Here is a 23,848-nt window from a genome sequence, read left to right as displayed (position 1 = left end):
GGAGCATAAGGATCTCAGCCATCATCCTACCATGTACAGCGTAGGTTTGGTCAAGGTGAAAACTGGTCCTAGAGGGGAACTGATCTGGTTGACAATGACCTTAGATAGGAATCCACATTCAACACTGAAATTGGTTACCAATTTCTAAATTCCTCCCTCTTCCCTCTTCTGCTTGCAGATGAGGATGATGTAACCTTTCCTCATGGACTCACACATGTTATCTGATAGAAGCATACTGTCATACATCTCCAGCAGGTCCAGGCCATTCAAGTGCCACAAGGCTGAATACAACTCAGCCGGTAAGCAGTCACTTCTGCGAGTTGATTCGTTTCTGAAGACCTGAGGAACTTGGTTAGCTCATCCAGAGATAACAACTGGCCCAGCCTCTCCCTTGTGCTGTTGTCTGAAGCCTCCATGATAGAAGACAAGAACAACTGGGAGGCAATGGTGTCTGTGGGCTTTGTGTTATTTACTCTGGTATAAAGGACTTGCTGATCCTCAGGGGATCAGACTGAGATCTTGTTGCAGTGTTGAGTAACTGCTAAAAATTGCGCTGACTGAAAAATGCTGTCTGGAAGGATTCACTCAAATAATTTGAAACTAATGATAACTTTGGCTCACACAGGGTCTTGGTGAGGGTCTGGTAGAAATGGCCTGTCAGTCTTTAGTTAGCAATTGACGTATTTCCCCAAGAACTCGCACGCAGAAACACACCCATACAAGGCAATAGTGTCAAGAGAATCTTATTAAGACCTTACTAATCTGTAAATCCTGATGATTGGGTGAATGCAATTTGGAAAGAAATGCCGTGTACAAAACAATCATTAAGGGGAGAATTTCAGCGCCTTCTTCTCAGCAGAATCTAGCCAGAAAGTGTTTAAAACAGCTTGTGAATTTTATCTCTCTCTCCCACACTGATCATATTGACTGCTATTTTAAATTGCTGGTGACAAAGGACATGCATCCAAAATGAGCTGGTCCATTAGACTGACTATTTAGTATACCAATTCATGGGTAATAAATTATAAACATTGAGAATTAGTATAATTAAGTATTGCCCTAAATGTAAATTTAATGAATGGACTGCAAATCCATATCATGTTTTTTTTGTGCTCCTTGAAATCATTATGATTCTCCCTGCTCGTGTTAGTTGTTGTAGTTATCTGTAACTGGAGTTTGTAATCTTTCTGGGAAAATGCTATTTTTTCTGATTTATAGCAGAGATCAATAACAATAATATAGATGGTGCTGCCCTTTGTTCTTCCCTAGGGTTCTGGCTTTGTGATTGGCAGGGTCTCGGGCAAAGTGCAGAGTGTATTAATGTAAGTACAGAAACTGAGCTTTGCTGACATTGATTTCTGCTGCAAGACTCAAATTGCATTCAAAACGCACTCTATCGGCCAGTTTACTAGCCATTTGGATAAGCGTCCATAGGTTTCATTTAAGAATAAAATCAGTCTCATTATGTGAACGTGGCTTTTTATTTATTATCAATGGATTGAACAATGATCACTATTGTTATGTGAAACTAAGAGTATAGATAGTTAACAGAAAGGTAGGTTAGGAGTACAAGCTAATGTGCGCTATAAGGATTTTGACAAGTCTACTTCAACAATTTTCACTCGCCAAGTTTCAAAGTTTCGTTTCATTTTGTCATAATTTGGGACATTTTCTTCTGTTCCAGCTTTTAATTTGCCATTAATTGTGTTTTAAGATCCCTGAACAATTACCTACCTTCTTCTGACAGGAACAAATGTTCTTAATAACTTACTTTTATTACATAATAACAAAGGGCTACACTTTTCCAATAATGCATTCTATCTTCATTTAATGTCATAGTAATTTTCAGGAATTTCTAGCGTGAGTGGCCTAAGCCATTACTTATGCTATACCAACACTTTCCGGGATGCTCTGCAATGTTCTACCACAAACCTTTCTTGTGAAAGTAACATCATCATAGCTCTGTCTCCAAGCAATTTCCTTTTTTTTGAATTTATACTACTTTCAATGCCGCCACAAATTAGACTGATGTAGAGTGGTGTTGATGACCTGGAAACAGTATAAAGGATTTATCAGAAGTTGCATTTGACATGTTCAATCTTGCATTTAAAATAATTACAGGAGCACACAAGCCAAAGCCCTGACACTTTTTTTGACGTCAGTTGAAACACATGGGGATTTTACACAGGTTCACTTTAATTGATTTAAAAATAGTGAAATGAATGATCTATTTACATCAGGGAATTTCAAAGCTAGCTGTCTCTGGGTACTGTCAAGTTGGGTTTTGAAAATGCTGCGTGCCCGAATCTCTGGTGAATCAGTCCGGTCTGTAAACCTTGACCATGCAAGTACAATGTACATTTGGATAAAACCACTGCTTGGATCTTCAGTATCATGGGTACTGAATGTCTTCACTGGAAAAGTTTTCCCACCTTCAAATATGAAGCCAATTAAGTTAGTCTGCAGGCATTTCTTTCTTTACCTGCATTGTGGAGTAAGACTAATGCTGGTGAAGTATTTAGAGTCAAGCATTTCAGGTACAGAAGTAAGGACCATGTACAGTTGGGGTATCATGTAAAGCAGTCTGAATATCTGCAGAAAACTGAAATGTGTTATTTCACTTGGTGATCACACATTCGATATTTGGGTATTCTGTGAATTGTACATGCCAAAGATAGAGAAATAATTATGATTCCACTGCTGATGTGCTATGTCTTGTGCAGTGTATTTGAATTGTGGCTTGAATTTTCCACGAGATGATTGGGGAATGCAATCATTTAATTTAGTTTGTTTGTCATCCATCTCAGCAATGTAGTGAATTGCAAGTTTATACACTGCAGAAATCTGAAAGAAAGTCATGCCTGAAATGCCAACATATCACTTCTCTCAGTACCTGACTTGCTCGATACGATCAGTTGATCTTAATACCCTTCCCATTTTTCTTTTCATTCAACCCTGTCAAGCCAAATTTACAGACAAACCATTTTGGCTTTGATAGACAAGTATAAATAAGACGTCTTCCAGCTATGACATCATTTAATTCCTTCCTGTTTCAACTGATTAAGGATCAATGCCAGCAGATTTCTCAAACTACTTTTACTCTGTTGTACTTCCATCAGAGATGTGGCAAAAACTTCATTTTGTACTGAAATCTGATTTCTGCATTGGGAGGAGGTCTAAAGAAATCTTGGCATTAGTTTCTCATGGGTTTAAAATTCTTCATAAAGGAGCTAGAACTGGTAGTGCAATTTGCAGAGCCAGTTCATGAGTGCTAGACTCCTATCTGGGCTTGAAGGTTTAATCCTGGTTTTGGATCACAGAGTCAGGATACTTTCTACTTCTTCAAACCTGAGCAGAGCGAAAGTGCTCCAGACTGTCACATTCAGCTTCATGGAAAGAAGGATGAATGGTAATTCAGGTTTTCCAGAACTTGTGGTTGGTGACCTAAGAGGGGCGTGGATAGGGTGAATAGCCAAGGTCTTTATCCCAGGAAAGGGGAGTCCAAAACTAGATGGCATAGGTTTAAGGTGAGAGGAGAAAGATTTAAAAGGGACCTAAGGGGCAACTTTCTCACACAAAGGATGGTGCATATATTGAATGATCTGCCAGAGGAAGCTGTGGAGGCTGTTACAACTGCAACATTTAAAAAAGCTTCTGGATGGGTGCATGAAAAGGAAAGGTTTAGATGGATATTGATCAATTGCTCATAAAATGGGACTAGATTAATTTAGAATATCTGGTTGGCATGGACAAGTTGGACTGAAGGCTCTGTTTCCATGCTTGACATCTTTATGATGCTATGATAAGAAATCCACTATTAATATTTGAAACAATTCCTCTGGAATGTATGTACAGTATTCCGAAGTTATCTAGATAACAAAATCTTGGACTGAAAACAGCAGACAAAAATGTGTTAAATGGTTCCTTCTGAGAATTGACTGGTTCAGTAGTTCACTGTTCAATTTCTGGTTTTGGTATGCATTCCTCAAACCCACTGGTTGTCATGGCAACAGATATTATTGGCCAATGTTGAAGAGGATATCTGAAGTCCTCCAGGGACTATCCATCTAGCTTTCTATGTTGCTGAATAAGACCCTGAGTATTGCATTGTCTCAGCTTAAACACCAACCAGACACCAGATACTGTGCATTAACATACAGATACATAAGTTGAAATCATGCACAAGCTGCCTATGGGCAAATAAATATTGTTTTTTTGTTTATGTTTGGTGCAAATTGACATGATCTAGATTTTGAAAGGCAACATGGGCAATTGATAAAGTCCCACAACCTGTGGTAATAATTACTTTAAAGCAAAAACATGCTGCCTGGATCTTTATTGTTTTGTATGTTTTTGTAGAACCAAAATTACATTTTGGATGCACTTGTGTGCACTGAATAGCTTACCTCAGCCCTGTGGCACCTTGAAAGAACCATGGAGCACTGGAAGTCAAGACTGATTGAGAAATATAGAGTGATGTACTCATGACAGATTGGTCCAATAACCAATTCCTCTACTGTTAACTAAATATTAGAGTTAACCCTCTCTCTACTGTTAACTATATCTATATCGATTGCACACTGTGATATAGTTTTAGCTGGGTGGTTTCGCCTCAGTTGGTATATGTCACTCTATGGGTACATAGTTTTCTTTTATTCATTTATATGATGTGGGCTTCGTTGCCTGAGCTCATCCCTAGTTGCGCTTGAGAAAGTTGTAGGGAGCTGCCTTCTTAGAATCCATTTGGTAGACCCATGCCATAAGAGCGGAATTTCCTGGATATTGATGCAGCAGCATTGAAGGAATTGTTATATATTTCCCAGTCAAGATGATGACCAGCTTGGAAGGGAACTTGTAGGTGGTAACGGTCCCATGTATCTGCTATCCCTGTCCTCCTGGATGGTGACAGTTATGGTTTTTTTTAGATTAGATTACCTACAGTGTGGAAACAGGCCCTTCGGCCCAACAAGTCCACACCGCCCCATGAAACATCCCACCCAGACCCATCCCCCTATAACCCACACACCCCTGGACACTATGAGCAATTTAGCACGGCCGATCCATCTAGCCTGCACATCTTTGGACTGTGGGAAGAAACCGGAGCACCCGGAGGAAATACACGCAGACACGGGGAGAATGTGCAAACTCCACACAAACAGTCGCCCGAGGCTGGAATCGAACCCCGGTCACTGGCACTGTGAGGCTGCTAGCCACTGAGCCACCATGCCACCCCTGAAGATGCCGTCTAAGGAGCCTCAGTGAATTTCTACTGTGCATCTTGTAAACGGTATGCACTGATCCAGAGCGTTGATGGTAGAGAAGTGAATGTTTATGGATGTCGAGTTAACTTGACATGGAAACAAGTGTGGTCTTGGCAAGTTCAACTCACCACTTGGTCCAAAAGACATTCATGATGGATACTGCGCACCAAGATCTTGGGCAAGCTCCATGGGCACCAGCCACAAGAACTCCACATCCTCAGACATGGGCATCTAACAGTGTCAGTCTCTAAGCCCACATGGCACATGCCCAATGCATTTTCAGTATGGTCCTGCACTTCAATGAAGCACCTCAGGCTGCACCAGGAACTATCAGTGTAATGCTGCAGGGAGGACATACACTCAGCTCATGGACTGCACCAGGCTGCATCTCCAGTCTCTTTTCTTGCTGTCATAGTATTCACTCACTCTGAGGCTAGCTGGATGCTTGCAGCATCCTTAACTCGCATTGCCGTCTCCTTTGGTGCATTGATCCCTCAACCAGAGATACCAGATTCATATTACTGCTGTGCTGCCACACCATTTAGTGTAAATACAAGACAGGAAGCTTGTCACAATTGTTAATAGGCCTCAGGCCGGTCAATATGGATGGCCCTTCACTGAGCAATCACATCACAGTAAAGGCAGCCCTTAAAAGCAGTCCAGGCCCTGCTCAGGGCAGTCACCATCAGGATCCTTTGTAAATAAGGCGTGAGACCGTACCCACCCATCTTACCTCTTTCTGCCTTCTTGTGGACAATTTTCTTGCTGGAATATAAGAGAGGCAGTTTCATGGATGATTAAAGTAGGTCACTCAACTATTGGTGCAACTGGTGAAGTTTCCTGAGCAATTGAGTAACTAGCTCAGAGTGAACAAAGTGAAAGATGTCAGAGTTTGCAGTGGGTGAGGGAGGAAGTTATTGTAGACAGTTAGGAATGGTAGGGCATAAGCCTTGGTGGGAGGCGGGTACAGTAGCAGAAATAGAGCAAGTGTGAGTTATAGGAGTGAAGATGCCAGCAATCATGCTGGAGGTGTGGTGAAAGAAATTGACCTTCTTTCTACGGTGCTTTGCATTTCTCCACCCGACTGAGATTGCTCTAAACTGGGTGGTAACCTTAGAGCGCGCTAGCATAATCTGGAGTCTTGGCCTCCATTGCTCATCCTGGGAAAACAGGAAGTCCGTTTTGGATCATTCCATCCAGAAGAAGCTCCAGGATCCTGTCTGCAAAGTCTGGTGTCAATTTCCCCATATCTGCCATGTCTGGAGCAAATGTCAAGAAATGGGCAGGCCAGCTGTAGACTAACAGTGCATGCCAAGATGGCCAACAAGCTATTAAAGATGGCACCAGCACCAGAAATGCTTGTCAAATCTAAAATTTTCTATGAGCGACAAGTTGCTCCGGGAATACAGTGTACTAAAATGAGTGGTAATTGGATGCAATCATCACCATCATGACTGAAATGCCGCTTAATGTTAGTTGCCAATATACAGTGAGAAAATTCATTTGCCTTGGCAGCAAGAACCACTCCACCAAACAAGAGTTGACATGATACAATTTTCTGAAGAAGAGTTGAGGCCTAAAACGTCAACCTTCCTGCTCCTCTGATGCTGCTGGCCTGCTGTGTTCATCCAGCTCTACAACTAGTTATCTAAGAGTCAACATGCACTTAGCCAGAAAACCATGAGATTCAGCCCTTTGCATTTCAATAATTAACTTGAATAATTTAATGTATAAATTTAGCTTTATGTAAAACTTAGTTTTTATATTATAGACCAGAAGCCTCTCAATCGTTGTGCCAAATATGTCTTGCACTGCAGTTCTTAATACTTGGCAAAATAATTGTTTACTGTTTAACTAATTCCCCTAGTTTGCTCTTTTACTGGAGCATTATTACAACTTGTACAGTATGTTATTTCTGGAGGACACGCCGGTGAATAATCTCACACAGTCCCTCTATATGACTTTATGAGGAGGTTGTAAGACTTACATTGAAATCCAAATCTGAGATAATCCTCTGAAAACCCAAACGTTTCCCATGAAGTGAGCTTCTAACTCAAAAAAAAACTGGCAACGGAGCCATGAGTGTTACCATTTTCTTAGTAAACTGCATGTTTCCCCTGCTCAAACTGTAAATGAGCTTAACTGACTGTTGTCCATTGCTGCAGTTGTTGTGCAAAGGGTAACGTGTTTTCTATTTTTTGATTCTTTGTCACCATGAAATGGAAGGGGTGAAGTGGGTGGTATTGGTTCTTGGGTGGTCCAATATACAGAATTTAATTCCAAATGGATTATCAGTGTCAACCAATGAGATTAAATGTTAATTAAATATTGTGATCAAATTATAAGTGTAAAGCCAATTGTTAGATTTCAAAATGATCTGCTTTATTCTTGAATAAAACAGGTAAATTAAAGAATCTGATGACATTTCAGTTTTATTATATTACTGGTTGTTTTGAGAAAAATGTGGAACAAGATGAAGTCAATGGAATTGTTTTGACCATTGCTCTTTCAATTCACTTGGTGTCTGTGGAATAAAACATTTTAATCATTCAAACCTGTCACCTTAGCCTGTGTTGAAATAATTGGATAAACATATGTGATAGCACATGTGAAAAGCACAATGTTAAGTCCAGACCACAAAATGCTATTACACCGCCAAGTTGTGCTATTGTATAAGCAGATGTTGGGCATTACAGGCAGACTCCCAGGTGTAAAATGTTTGGGCCGTTTGGACAAGTATGCAATGACACTGTAGCCAAGAGAATATATAAAGCAGAACCAATACTTGAACAAGTCTTTTTCCTGGTATTTTGTGGATAGACATTTAGAGAAGTAATGCATGCCAAACAGCTCAGAGCATGCCTTTCAGTTATTTAGCACTACAGTCTTGACATTTACCTAGACTGTCCAGTCTTAATCTCCATTGGTGCATCAGGGATGGAGGATATCAACAGAAGGTAAGGCATCTTTTTAGAGAGAAGCAATACCAAAGCTTGAAATGTTTTTAAAAACCAAAGAATTGTGGATGCTGTAAATCAGAAACAAAAACAGAAATTGCTGGAAAAGCTTAGCAGGTCGGGCAGAATCTGTGGAGATAAATCAAAGGTAACATTTCGGGTCAAATGATCCTTCCTCAGGACACCCTGAAATGATTTTCCTTGCCTACTTACTTTAGATTGGGTCAAATGCCTGGCCTTTGTTAGAAAATGGTGTCAGAGAGAAACTAAAGAATATGACAAGCTAACAAAGCATCAAACTAAGAAGAAATAAATAAATATCATAAATACCTGTGAGGGGATTGAAGACATCAATCTAAGCACAGACACTGGTTAACACAATTAAACTAGGCATATTTTACTCTCTCAGTTTGTGTATTTCAGTCTAAGGGCCCAATATAGTAGGCAGAATGTGAACACCCATTTCATTTCAGAAGTGCGTCGTCCGTGATATAGCATTAAACTCCTCCGCAGTGTACCTGGCAGAACTGTCCAGGAAGTAAGAGTGGAGCTGCAGGTTTGAAGTGAGCACATGGAGTAAGAGGATGGATTGAAAACTGTACTAAAGTCCTGGAACTTTTTGTGGCATTGCAAACATGGGAGCTGGGCTTCTGATATTCTCCTCTTCAGCCATCTCATCCCATTGTCTCCTCTTCAGGCATTGCCTTGAGTTCTTTCTAACACCCTCCTAACACCACCCGAGGGAAGCAATTTTCCATCTGCTGACATCCTGGATCAGGACGCTTAATACCTTCTCTGCAGAATTTAAGCCATTTTGAGTCTTTTAGTGGATTCATCACTGCTTGCTGCCTCCAGTTCATTTAAAAGTTATTTTCTAACTGGCATCATGAGTACCACCTTTCCTGACCTCAACAACACCCCAAATATTCATGTAGTTAAAATGCAATAGAGGCAGCACTATGTGCCTGTCTCTTTGCAATGAGAATCTAACATCAAATTTCTATTATCCTTTGCAGCCACCATGAACAGGCATGGGTGGCTTGCTTCATACTCCCTGCACATCATTTTTCAGGCGTAATTGCAGTTCTACGTGTCTTTTCTATAAATCTGTTTAAGATGTTAGGTGAAAATTGTTCAACAAAAAAGTCAGAAGCCAAGTGGTTAACACCCCAGCCAATTGGAACCATCATATTTCCAGCACTTTTAGGGTTAATTGTACTGTAAAACCTAACATGACATGGAAATAAACATAATCACCATTGAAGTACATAAACTGAAAGTGGAGTATTTTGTTTAGATAAAATGGCTTTTTCCCTCTATTTTTCTTAGCAAAACATTCTGTCACTTTCATCCTCCTTTTTCCTATCAAATTGGGAAGTTGGCAGCAACACTTAAGAAAACACTGGATGAGAGCGGCTTTGTGTAGTTCCTGAAGGGTTCAGCCATCACACTGGCCTCCACAATACTACGACTAATGCCTAGTTTCAGGTTTCAGGTCATAAATCAGCCTGGGAACTCAGCAGTAGGTTTTCTGCATTCTTTAACCCATAAAATGATGACATCCTTTCCACAGCTCAATCTAGGTTTTACTCATCAGAATTTTTATTACCTTAAACCGTGAAATAATTAATGATATATTTTATTTTCCAGGGATTACATTTTTGGTGTTTATTTTTCCACTTGGACTGATTTTATTTTTACAGCATAGCCATGTTTTAGTCCTGTCTATTCTCCTCACAGTTTTATTTTTCCGAGGAATATAGGTCAGTAGGGTTTAGGAACTGAATTAGGTGATTTGGACCTTTGAGTCTCCTCCACCATTCGATATGATCATGGCTGATCTGATCGCGGTCTCAACATTTCCTGTCTGTCCCCATAATCCTTGACTCCCTCATCCATCAGAAATCTATCTGACTTTAGCTTTGAATGAAATCAGTGACCCAGCCTCCACTGCTTTCGAGGAAAGAAAATTCCATTTACTATGAAACATTTGAGATCAAAAACTTCTTCTCCACCTCCATCATAAAAAGGGAAACCTCTTGTTCTTTAACAATATCTCTTAATTGTAGCCTCCCTCATTGGGAAATGCCCTCTTATATCCATCCTATGAAATTCACTCAAAAGCATATAAGTTTTGAGTAAGATCACACCTTCATCCTTCTAAACCTTTCAAACTTTCATCATATGACAAGTCCTTCGTCCCAGAAATTAGTTGAATAAAACTTCCCTGAATTGCTTCCAATGCAATTATATTTCTCATTGGGAGAGCAAAACTCCAGATTCATGGGGGGTGGAGGGTATATAGAAGTGGTGTGGAGGTGAGTCGTGACTGGTGGTGAAGCTGAGGGTGGGACTGGTGTCTGGGAGATGGATTACTTTTCCAGAAAGTGGTCACACAACAGACTGATAAGAAAGTATCAGAGATAATGGGAACTGCAGATGCTGGAGATTCCAAGATAATAAAATGTGAGGCTGGATGAACACAGCAGGCCAAGCAGCATCTCAGGAGCACAAAAGCTGACGTTTCGGGCCTAGACCCTTCATCAGAGAGGGGGATGGGGGGAGGGAACTGGAATAAATAGGGAGAGAGGGGGAGGCGGACCGAAGATGGAGAGTAAAGAAGATAGGTGGAGAAGGTGTGGGTGGGGAGGTAGGGAGGGGATAGGTCAGTCCAGGGAAGACGGACAGGTCAAGGAGGTGGGATGAGGTTAGTAGGTAGCTGGGGGTGCGGCTTGGGGTGGGAGGAAGGGATGGGTGAGAGGAAGAACCGGTTAGGGAGGCAGAGACAGGTTGGACTGGTTTTGGGATGCAGTGGGTGGGGGGGAAGAGCTGGGCTGGTTGTGTGGTGCAGTGGGGGGAGGGGATGAACTGGGCTGGTTTAGGGATGCAGTGGGGGAAGGGGAGATTTTGAAACTGGTGAAGTCCACATTGATACCATATGGCTGCAGGGTTCCCAGGCGGAATATGAGTTGCTGTTCCTGCAACCTTCAGGTGGCATCATTGTGGCAGTGCAGGAGGCCCATGATGGACATGTCGTCAAGAGAATGGGAGGGGGAGTGGAAATGGTTTGCGACTGGGAGGTGCAGTTGTTTGTTGCGAACTGAGCGGAGGTGTTCTGCAAAGCGGTCCCCAAGCCTCCGCTTGGTTTCCCCAATGTAGAGAAAGCCGCACCGGGTACAGTGGATGCAGTATACCACATTGGCAGATGTGCAGGTGAACCTCTGCTTAATGTGGAATGTCATCTTGGGGCCTGGGATGGGGGTGAGGGAGGAGGTGTGGGGACAGGGGTGGGGATGGAAAAATGTCTTGGGTGGTGGGGTCGGATTGTAAATGGCGGAAGTGTCGGAGGATAATGCGTTGTATCCGGAGGTTGGTTCTCACACACCACCCTACCAACCTCCGGATACAACGCATTATCCTCCGACACTTCCGCCATTTACAATCCGACCCCACCACCCAAGACATTTTTCCATCCCCACCCCTGTCCCCACACCTCCTCCCTCACCCCCATCCCAGGCCCCAAGATGACATTCCACATTAAGCAGAGGTTCACCTGCACATCTGCCAATGTGGTATACTGCATCCACTGTACCCGGTGCGGCTTTCTCTACATTGGGGAAACCAAGCGGAGGCTTGGGGACCGCTTTGCAGAACACCTCCGCTCAGTTCGCAACAAACAACTGCACCTCCCAGTCGCAAACCATTTCCACTCCCCCTCCCATTCTCTTGACGACATGTCCATCATGGGCCTCCTGCAGTGCCACAATGATGCCACCTGAAGGTTGCAGGAACAGCAACTCATATTCCGCCTGGGAACCCTGCAGCCATATGGTATCAATGTGGACTTCACCAGTTTCAAAATCTCCCCTTCCCCCACTGCATCCCTAAACCAGCCCAGTTCATCCCCTCCCCCCACTGCACCACACAACCAGCCCAGCTCTTCCCCCCCACCCACTGCATCCCAAAACCAGTCCAACCTGTCTCTGCCTCCCTAACCGGTTCTTCCTCTCACCCATCCCTTCCTCCCACCCCAAGCCGCACCCCCAGCTACCTACTAACCTCATCCCACCTCCTTGACCTGTCCGTCTTCCCTGGACTGACCTATCCCCTCCCTACCTCCCCACCCACACCTTCTCCACCTATCTTCTTTACTCTCCATCTTCGGTCCGCCTCCCCCTCTCTCCCTATTTATTCCAGTTCCCTCCCCCCATCCCCCTCTCTGATGAAGGGTCTAGGCCCGAAACGTCAGCTTTTGTGCTCCTGAGATGCTGCTTGGCCTGCTGTGTTCATCCAGCCTCACATTTTATTATCTTAGACTGATAAGAAGCCTGTCCTGTAGCCAGAACATATTACAAACAGGTCCAATAGCAAGGCAAACAATCCTGACAGGAGATGGGCGCATGGTGGATCTGTAAGTAGTCTGCAGGATGCATGGCCCAGTAGATCCCAGGACAAATGTTAATTAGGGGCATTTGGCAGGTAGGGTTCAAATATATTAGTGAAGGGGACAAGAAGGGTACAGTGGTGAAGGATTGGAGTTTGTACTGACTTATAAGGCTGTCACTGATCCAAGCAAGTGCACACAGCAAAGGCCCATATCCCTATCCTTTAAAACACAATTTTAAAAATGGGCTGCCTAAATGTATTGCAAGATCAGAAGTCACACAACAGGTTTATTTGAAATCACAAGCTTTCAGAGCACAGTGCCTTCATCAGATGAAGTGGGAGAGGCATAACAGAACACAAAATTTATGGGCGGTCAAAAGATCATACAAACGATGTGAGTGGAGTATAAAATAGTAATTCTCTGCAGGTGTTTAGAAGTGTTAGATGGTGTGAGAAAAGTGTCAACAGCTCAATAACAAGCAAAGGGTTGATCTATAATCAGGTTAAATGAGGCAGTGAGAGAAATACAAAAAAACTAAAAACAAGGGTGGTGCTAAAGACAAACTAAATGACTGGAATAACATGAGAGGTATAACAGTTGCATGCCAAGGGTCTAAGCAAACCAATCAGTAATTCAAAACTGTACAAACTAATTAAGGTAGAGACTTCATAATAATTTATCAAGGTAATAATTTCAAAACAGGAGAATAAAGAAGATGTTACAGATACACATGTGTGGTGGGGTCACATATAGCTTGACATGAACCCAAGGTCATGGTTGAGGCCATGTTCACGGGCACGGAACTTGGCTATCAGTCTCTGTCGGGTGATTCTGCATTGTTGTGTATCTCGAAGTCTGCCTTGGAGGATGCTTACCCGATGATTGGACGTTGAATGTCCTTAACTCTTGAAATTTTCCCCCACTGGGAGGGAACATCCCTCTTTGGCAATTGTTGCACAGTGTCCGTTCATCCATTGTGTAGCGTCTGCATGGTCTCGCTGATATACCATGCCTCGGGATATTGTTGCCTGCTGTGTATGAGATAGACAACATTGGTTGAATCACAGGAGTATTCCATACATATATTGGCTGGTGTTTCCACATGTGATGGTGGCATCCATGTCAATGATATGACATGTCTTGCAGAGGATGCCGTGGCAGGGTTGTGGTTGATGTTGTCCTGAAGGCTGGGTAGTTTTCTGCGAGCAATGGTCTGTTTAAAGTTTGGCAGTTGTTTGAAGGCAAGAAGTGGAGGTGTAGGGATAATTTTGGTGAGATGCTCATTGTCATCGATGACATGTTGAAGGCTGAGAAGAATATGGTGTAGTCTCTCCACTCCCAGGAAATACTATTCAATGAAGTGTAATCTATTAGTCGTATCCTGTGTCTGTCTTTTGAGGAGGTTGTTGCAGTTTTGTGCTGTGACCCGTTGGAACTGATGATTGATGAGTTAAGCATTGTGTCCCGTTCTTATGAGGCCTTTCTTCAAAACCACGTTCTTGATGTGTCCATCATGTTCTTCCTCATCTAACCAGATCCTCTATATATGCAGGGATTCTCTACAGGAGATGGCTTCTTTAACATGCTTAAAGTGGAAACTAGAGAAGTGCATCATCACGAGGTTATCCATGAGCTTGCAGTAGAATGAGCTATCCAGGTGTACGTCCTTGCTGGAGATGCATGTGTCTAAGATTGAGGCTGATTCTGAAGAGTAGTCCATGGTATGTCTGATGGTGGGATGAAACTTGTTGATATTGCTATGTCACTGAGTCCTTGACATGTATTATGGGTTATGCAATGTAATACTGGCTTACTCAGTTGACCCTTAAGACCTCCTTTACATGTGGCAGGTGGGCTGCTATTTTCGCCACCTGCTATTTAAGGGCTCAGCTAGGGTTTAGGTGGGAATTAAAGTGGTGCATGGGTATTTGCCTTATTTGACATGACCTCCTTACCCCATCTTGCAAAACCATATCTGACATGTACACATGAAAGTCAGTTTGCAGTCTCACTGTGGATTTATACAACAGTGAAAATTTCCTACAGTATATTTCATTCCCTTTGCAATAACCACCTACATTCCCTTTGCCTTTCTCATCAGATGCTGGGCCTGCATTTTATGATTTCTCTATTCCACTTCCTGTTTCAAGCCATTTATTCCATTTTCCCAACCTCCTCAGCACTTTTCCTGCTGTGCCGTCCTTATTAATTCCTCCCTCCTGTACTGAACACAACCCTTCTTTAGTTTCTTATGGTTCTCACATTTTTCCTTTGATTCCTGTCTGTGGCTCTTTTTGTTCATTATTGGCTTCTTGATGATCTATCAAATATTCCCTTTTATCTTTTCTTCACAGCTTATCCAGTGTAAACTCTTCATCTCTTAATGTGTTGGGTTAGTACAATGCAATGCAGCATCCATCTATTCATCTTCCAGTTGTGATTTTCTATAAGTTACATTTTTGCTGGAACTAGGGCAAGAAAATGTTGCACATTAAGGTCTGTGTGTTTCCAGTACTGTTTGCATCTGCTATACTTTCCAGCCAACTGAAAATAATACCATTGCCTTGGACTTTGATCCTTCTACTTGAGCAGAGGGAGCAGAAGGCAGACACACAAAAATGAAAGCCAGAAAGTTCTGCCCTGTGTTAAAGTCTCCTCATGTCATTACTTTCATGTGTGAATCTGAGATTTATTTTACTTCCTTTAGTATTCTTTTCTGGAATCTATCCTGGTCAGTTGATTCTGCAGGCCTCAGCTTGCGTGGATAGGGAGATCAGAATGGCTCACACGATATGCCAACTTCAATGCCTTTGTTGATGAAAATATCCAGATAAAAATTTACAGAAGCAATAGCAATACATCATAACAGAGGACTTTTTGAAATGACGTGCCCAGGTTTGTTCTTGCAGAACAAAAAAAAATTCTGGCTCTTCTAAATCTCAGAACTGTGAAGTAATTATTAATTACTAGGGTTTCTTCAGTCGCCCAGTGGATACCCGCGATACCTCAATTGTGTGTTATTGAAGCACACAGACCATGAATGTATAAGGATTGATCCTTGAACTGTATGAAATCAAATTGATTTCAGTCAAGCTGGAACTGGGAGTCAATACAACTTTTCCCATCTACAATAAAAATAAAATCAAACAGATTGTGCCTTGCTGGGAAAGTGTAGACGTTGGCTGACAAGAGTAGGTTTGGCTGTAATGCTCCCATAGTTGAGTAGCCTGCCAAATCCCATTCCAGCAAACTTATTACTGTAAATACCAGTGATAAAATGGAAATGGTTCATGTCTAAATTATACTAACATAATGGCATTGAAATATTATACTGAGACCAACATCATCATGTTGTCGATAAAGTGCTCCAAATCTCGCTTTCACCATAAATATTTCTGATACACTGCCAGATGCAGACCTTTCATTCCCAACCTTTTGCTTGTTGTCTCAAAGTTCATGTACCAGAAAAAATAAAACGCATTGTCTCATTCTTAACTGAGTGTTGTATTAGCCAACGTATGTTATGAACTCATTATGTGCAGTTGCCAAATGGCTAATTTGGGTAAATGTTCGCCCAATGTGGTGTTGACCCAGACTGATCTCAGGCTTAATTTCTCTGGAGTGCTGATGTTAGCTGGAGAGTGACAGAGATCTGGAATTGATCTCAGTGTTTCTGCACTGGAAAGGCAAAACATTAGCCAGGTTTCCACTCCTAATTATCCATCAGTGATTCCTACTGAAAATGCGTATGTTGAAGGAGATACAAGCATTCTGAAAAGCCAGAACTTGTTATACTCTCCCATATGAAGAGCAGTGAAGCACTTGAAATGGTAGAATTTAATCCATGTGATAGGGCCATATTCAGTACTTAAATGGCCCTTGGATCTTCACTGGGTTCAAGGATGCCATGATGGGAAATTTTGCTCTTCCCTTAGGCAGCTGCTGACCAAATGGAGGCTAGAAGCTCTCCGTTGCAGACAGTGTCATTGGAAGTGTTTACAGCCATTAGCAAGGCACCCACCAGAGGCCTAGGATCAATCAGGGTCCTGAAGCTATAAGTGAGTGAGAGCAGAATGAGACTTACAGGTTAGGCGTCATGAAAGGAGGCCAGGAAATTGGAGGCAAAGGCAGGACCTTTGGAGGTATGATCCTCTTACAATGCTGGGTTCCATGATCAGATACTGGTTACCCTTGAACAAAGAACTCACCTGCTCCACAACACCCACCTCACAAACAAGCCGGACAGATATTTATTTATAGAAGCCCTATCGTGTTGAAACAGGCCCTTTGGCCCAACAAGTCCACACTGACCCTTGGAGCATCCCACCCAGATGCATCCGCTATAACGCACATATCCCTCAACACTATGAACAATTTAGCATGGCCAATCCACCTAGCCTGCAAATCTTTGGACTGTGAAAGGAAATCAGAGCACCCAGAGGAAACCCACACAGACACAGGGAAAATGTGCAAACTCCACACAGACAGTCACCTGAGGGTGGAATTGAACCCAGGCCCCTGGTGCGGTGAGGCAGCAGTGCTAACTACTGAGCTACCATGCCGCCCCATGCTCTTCGATCTTCCACATGGTGTCTTTCCTGCCTGCCATTGGTTGAATCCCAGCAGTGACTGCATCAGACCATGTAGCAAGCATCAATTCCCAACTTAAGCAGTATAAAGTAGCATCTGATTGGGGATACTATCCAAAATCCTTATCGGGCAGTGATAGAGGAAGGTGATGTTCTCTCACCCAATTAAGTGGGAGACCTCCTCCAAAGTCAGTGTGGGGACAGACATTTTTGATGCCATTTTGGAATAAAACTACAGAGCTTTGTAAGTCACAAACATAGATCTTAAATCCATGTTTTCATATTCACATAATTCAGTGTATTGAGTCTGTTGATTAAGTATTAAAATATTTCTGTCTTAATTGTCCTTTTCCAAATCTTCAGTCCTCAAAATATAACAGAAGAAGAACAACAGAATCAATGCTTTAGGCTTAGAGAGCTGTTGATTTTCCAATACATCCTCGACAATCCAGCCATGCATTACTATTTAGATAATCTAATAACTTTAGACAATAGACAATAGAGAATAGGTGCTGGAGTAGGCCATTCAGCCCTTTGAGCCAGCACCACCATTCATTATGATCATGGCTGATCATCCACAATCAGTATCCTGTTCCTGCCTTATCCCCATAACCCTTGATTCCACTATCTTTAAGAACTCTATCTATCTCTTTCTTGAAAGTATCCAGAGAGTTGGCCTCCACTGCCTTCTGGGGCAGAGCATTCCATATATCCACCACTCTCTGGGTGAAGAAGTTTTTCCTCAACTCTGTTCTAAATGGCTTACCCCTTATTTTTAAGCTGTGTTTTTAAGCTGGACTCACTCATCAGCGGAAACATGCTTCCTGCCTCCAGAGTGTCCAATCCCTAAATAATCTTATACGCCTCAATCATATTAATGTTAAAAAATTTGAAATAGTCAAATTCATTGTAGCTATAAATATCTTTAAGAAAACGCATGCACCATGCCACACCACATTCCGTGCCAAAATAAGAAGAAACTATGCCACATTGTCCTAACTGTTCAGCCATTGACAAAACCACAAGATTTTATTCCTCATAAAACATATCTAAATTACACTGCAATTTTCCTTTCTCAACAAGGAAAAATAAATTATAAATGATCCTGACGCTGTCACATAATCTGTAATGTAGCATTATCAGTATTAAACCATGACTGAATATTTGTAAACTTCTTTCACTCAACACAATTTTGATAAACATATGCCAAATCTTATCAAAGCTGATTATTTGATAGGTTTAAGGCCAAAGTCATCTGAAGTGTGACCGAGCGTTGCAACCAAGTGAGCATCAATAGGCTAACAGTGAAATTAGCAAAGATACTGAAAACTGAACGGCTTACGTCCTTTTTGAGGTAGCAGATATGTGAACTAAAATCATTTAGTCTCCAAAATTTTCGCTTCATACATCGTTAAATAATTTTATGCATACTTTGGTTTGGCCCATAATTAAGAGTGATCATGAGTATATTCATTGAAAGACTGTGAGGGGAGATAGGAGAGAAATTAAAAATGGATGAAATTCAGGAGTAGAGCAGGGGACAGCTGTGGTTGAACCTTTGCCATGGTGGCAACAGCGGTAGTGAATTTAACAGTTGAGGGACTGTCCCTCAACAATAAAGGGATTTGTACAAGCTAAATGAGTGGGAAAAGCGTGACAAATGTGGATAATGTAGATATATATGAGGTAATCCACTTTAGTAGCAAACAACAGGAAAGCAAGGCTGTTATCTGAACGGCTACAAATTGAGCAAGGGAAATGTGCAACAAGACCTGGGCATCCACATACACCAGTCATTGAAGGTAAGCATGCAAGTGCAGTAAAGAAGGCAAATGGCATGGAGGCCTTCATAGTGAGAGGATTTCAATACAGGAGCAAGGGTGTCTTACTGCCTTTGTACAGCGTGCTGGTGGGACAGCACCTGGAATATTGTGTGCAGCTTTGACCTCCCTTTCTGCTTCAGGATGCTCTAGAGGGTGTGTAGTGAAAATTTACTGCATTTATTCCTGGGATGGTGAGACTGATATATGAGGAGAAGTTGAATTAGTTTGAATTATATTCACTGGAAAATGAGGGAGGAGTCTAATAGAAGGCTATAAAGCTCTGACAGGACTAGACAAGGTAGATGCAGGAAGCGTGTTCCTGATGGCAAGGGAGTCTTCAACCAGGAACACAGTCTAAGGGTATGGGGTAAACCATTTAGAACTGGGATAAGGAGAAATTTCTTCACTTAGAAGTGGTGAGTCTCTGGAATTCACTACCACAGAATGTAGCCAAGGCCAAAACATAGCATGAATTCAAGAAAGAGTTGTGTATAACACTTGGGTCTGAAAGGATCAAAGGATATGGAGGTAACGCAGGAACAGACTATTGAGTTGGATGATCAACCATAATCATAATGAATGGCAAAGCAGACTTGAAGGGCTGAATGGCCTATTCCTGCTCCTATTTTCTGTTTCTGTTCAATCATTTCAATAGTTAAAATAGGATTTAGGATAACAGAATATATGAAATGGATTTAACATCTTTGTTAAAATTTCAGATGCCACTGATTCATTCACTACTTAAAAGCAATTACAATCGAAAGTCTCTCAGGCAGTGGGAGCATTATGGGATGTTAAAACAACATTGTGGTCTGTGTAAAAATGATAGCAAAATCTGAGAACACTCTTGAGGATTCAAAGAGTCACACTGTTGACAGAGCAGTCAATCCAACCTGTTTTCTGAATTTAAGTACAGTAGTATAACTCCTAACCCCTTACCTATGCAGTAGTCATCTTTCTCAGTTTTATTGTTTCTTTGTCAGATTTGCAGTGTTTATTTGACTTTTTGAAATGAAGGAAAATATTTCTGTAAAATACAAAAGACGAAATTGCGTTCTGGCCCCGCCAAATTTTGATGCATCAGAAAAAGCTTACATTTCTGTAGTATCAAATCTTCTAAATGCCTTTTCTGCAAAACATTTGCACTCCTCGAAAGGCATTTGATACTTGTTTTAAACACTGAGCAAAATTCTTAGTTTCCAAATTAAGTGCTTCATATTTTTCAATCTCCAGTTTAACACTGGCAAACACAGGTGATAGGAGGTGTCATCAACAGCACTAACAAGCAAAACTTGTTCAGCTATTGCCTGCTCACTGACACGCAGTTCAGGTTCCGTCAGAGCCACTTAGCTTTTGACCTCGCGATAGCCTTGACTCAAACATGGTCACAGAACTAAATTTCAGAGGTGAGGGAAAAATTACTTCCTTTGAATTTTAGTCTGCTTTTTATCACTTGTGCATGACACTTGTGAGAACTCAGTTGGACTATTGTGTACAGTTGCAGGCCTCATGTTGTAGGGAAGAAGTGAATGCATTACAGAGAATGGTGAAGCAATTTACAAGAATGGTTCCAAGCATGATAAGTTTCCAAAATGAGGATAGGTCAAAGAAATTGGGTCTATTTTCTTTGTAGAAGAAGGCTCAGAGGAGATTTGATAGAGGTTTTTGAAAATCTAAGCATGCTTGATAGAGTAGAGAGGAAGAAGCTATTTCTGTTAGCCGAAGAATAAAAGAATGGGAGAACATAGATTTGAAGTGATTTGAACAAGACTAGGCAATGTGAGAAAAAGGCTTTAATACAAAGAGTAAATAGGATATGGAATGTATTGCCTTGAAATGCAGTGAAGATAGATTTAATTGTGGCATTCACGAGAGGATGAGATGATTATTTGTGTAGAAATGATGTTCAAGATTACAGGGAAAAGGCAGAGATTGGCACTATGTGATAGAATTGGTGCAAGAATGATAAGCCAAATGGCCTCCTTCTGTGCCAAAACAACTCTGTGATTCTGTGATTCTATGTAGCATCAAGAAGCCCCAGCAAAACTAAGATGAATGATTATCAGGAATAAAAGTCTCCACTGATGTGGAACAAAGTCAAATGTTTGTGGTTGTTGGAGGTCAGTCGTCTAAGCTCCAGAGCATCTGTGCAGGAGTTCTTCAAGGTGGTGTCCTCAGCCCAACCATGTTCAATTGCTTCTTTCATAATTGTCCCTCCATCAGAAGGTCAGAAGTGGGGATGTTTATTGATGATTCCCCAATGTTCAACATCATTTACAAACCCTCAGATACTGATGAAGTCTGTGGATTAATGTAGCAACATCTGGTTTTAGCTGATAAGTGGCAAGTAGATGATGTGCCACAGAAGTGCCAGGCAACAGCCATCATCAATGTGAGAATAAAACCATTGTACCTTGTTATTCAATGATATTACCACTGTTTGTCAATATCCAGGGGATTATTATTGACCAAAAATTGAACTGGACTAACCTTATAAACACAATGTCTAAAAAAGCAGGTCAGAGGCTAGGAATCTTGCAATGAAAATATCTTTCTTGACTCCCAAAATTCTGTCCACTATCAACAGAGCAGAAGTCACTTGTCTGGATAAGCACTACACCAACAATACTCAGGAAACTTGACACCACAGAGGACAAAATAGCTTGCTTGGCTGGCGCCACACCCACAAGCATTTACATAGAACATAGAACATAGAACATTACAGCACAGTACAGGCCCTTCGGCTCTCGATGTTGTGCCGACCTGTCATACCGATCTCAAGCCCATCTAACCTACACTATTCCATGTACGTCCATATGTTTGTCCAGTGACAACTTAAATGTACCTAAAGTTGGCGAATCTACTACCGTTGCAGGCAAAGCGTTCCATTCCCTTACTATTCTCTGAGTAAAGAAACTAGCTCTGACATCTGTCCTATATCTTTCACCCCTCAATTTAAAGCTATGCCCCCTCGTGCTCGCCGTCACCATCCTGGGAAAAAGGCTCTCCCTATCCACCCTATCTAACACTCTGATTACTTTATATGTCTCTATTACGTCACCTCTCAACCTTCTTCTCTCTAACGAAAACAGCCTCAAGTCCCTCAGCCTTTCCTCGTAAGACCTTCCCTCCATACCAGGCAACATCCTAGTAAATCTCCTCTGCACCTTTTCCAAAGCTTCCACATCCTTCTTATAATGCGGTGTCCAGAACTGTACACAATACTCCAAGTGCGGCCGCACCAGAGTTTTGTACAGCTTCACCATAACCTCTTGGTTCCCGAACTCGATCCCTCTATTAATAAAAGCTAAAACACTGTATGCCTTCTTAACAGCCCTGTCAACCTGGGTGGCAACTTTCAAGGATCTGTGTACATGGACACCGAGGTCTCTTTGCTCATCTACACTGCTAAGAATCTTACCATTAGCCCAGTACTTTGCCTTCCAGTTACTCCTACCAAAGTGCATCACCTCACACTTGTCCGCATTAAACTCCATTTTTATTCCTTTCATCAATGTACAGTAGCAGCAAGTTGTGCTATCCACAAAGTGCACTGTAGAAACTCACCAAGGCTTCTTTGACAGCATCTTCCAAATCCAGGACCAGTACCATCTAGAAGGAAAAGGGCAGTAGAAACATGGGACAATATGACCTGCAAATTCCTGTCCAATCCACTGTCCATCCTGACTTGAAAATATATTGCTGTTCCTTCATTGTCTCTGGGTCAAAATTCTGGAACTTCCCTCCTAACCCAACAGCATAGTGGGTCTAGCCACACCAAATGGGCTGCAGTGGTTCAAGATGGCAGCTCACCGCCACTTTCTCAAAGACAAATTTAGATGGACAATTATGCTTGTCCAGCCAGCAATGCCCATATACAATGTATCAATCAAAACGCATTACAAATTGCACTTTTAACCAAACTCACCAAAAACATATTCATTGTTCGGGTTCTCAGATGCATGTATACTACTCTACTTTCCAAGCACCATCTTCTAATGTTAGGAGAGGATTTAAAAGTAAGTCAATCTCCACAGGGATCATCTCGGAGCTTTTAAAAATGGGCCTAGCAGTACTATGGAGTTAAGGGGGTCAAAGGTTTCCTAGACGGCACTTCTTCAATGGAGTGAGCATGCTGATTCTCCAGAGGCAGTCTTGAGGTGTTACTTACCTGCCTTGAATAGCATTCCTCATTGATATCACTAGATATAGCTGCCTTGGGCGACACAGCTCAGTGCATGCAGTGTTGCTAGTCCCTGGTGAATACTATACAATCTGACACAGGTGTTGTTTGTTACCCTCTTTCCAGGCAGAAAGTGGAAGTGTAGGCATTTAAAAGCAAGCAAGTGTGATGTCCACTTATTACCTGAACTTATTTTGTGATTTCAAGCTTTAATCTGCAGGATTTTGCAAGTCAAGGAGACATGTGCCTAAAATTAGCAGTTTAGCAAAGAAACTTGCCCATATCCTGGAAGGAAACACCAGTAAAGCTGACAAATGACACATACCAATCTGACTCATCTCTTATACTTTAAAATGGAGGTTGAATGCAACCAGTACAAAATATTCACTTCCAAATATTACTTTTTTAAAAAATTTCCTTTTTCCCTCCGGGATATTGGCAGGCCTGGTGTTTTGCCTATTCAAAACATGATATTTAGCTACTCCATTGCTGCCAAGTAATATAATTCCATGCTTAGTTATTTCCTTACCTAGCACTGCAAATCCTACATCAACAAAAGCTGCAAAGATTAAGCTACTGTATATATTTGTGTAAAAATCAAATTTTTTAGATGATTTTTTGAGATTAAATTTATGGGGTTGACTATTA

At 41.7% G+C, this 23,848-nt stretch overlaps 1 long non-coding RNA gene across 2 annotated transcripts in view; it reads left to right on the top strand.

The window, feature by feature from the left end:
- Positions 1 to 8,089: 8,089 nt before the first annotated feature.
- Positions 8,090 to 23,848, top strand: part of LOC125457408 (uncharacterized) — a 107,547-nt gene continuing 91,788 nt past the window's right edge. For both annotated transcript variants that reach the window (XR_007248621.1, XR_009446663.1), the window contains exon 1: positions 8,090 to 8,218. This is a non-coding gene — a long non-coding RNA (uncharacterized LOC125457408). The remainder of the gene's footprint in view (positions 8,219 to 23,848) is intronic.

The sequence above is a fragment of the Stegostoma tigrinum genome, chromosome 14 (genome assembly GCF_030684315.1).
Source record: "Stegostoma tigrinum isolate sSteTig4 chromosome 14, sSteTig4.hap1, whole genome shotgun sequence".
NCBI classification, from domain to species: domain Eukaryota; kingdom Metazoa; phylum Chordata; class Chondrichthyes; order Orectolobiformes; family Stegostomatidae; genus Stegostoma; species Stegostoma tigrinum.
The sequence above is the reverse complement of the archived record's forward strand: the minus strand, read 5'-3'. Positions and strand labels throughout refer to the sequence as shown.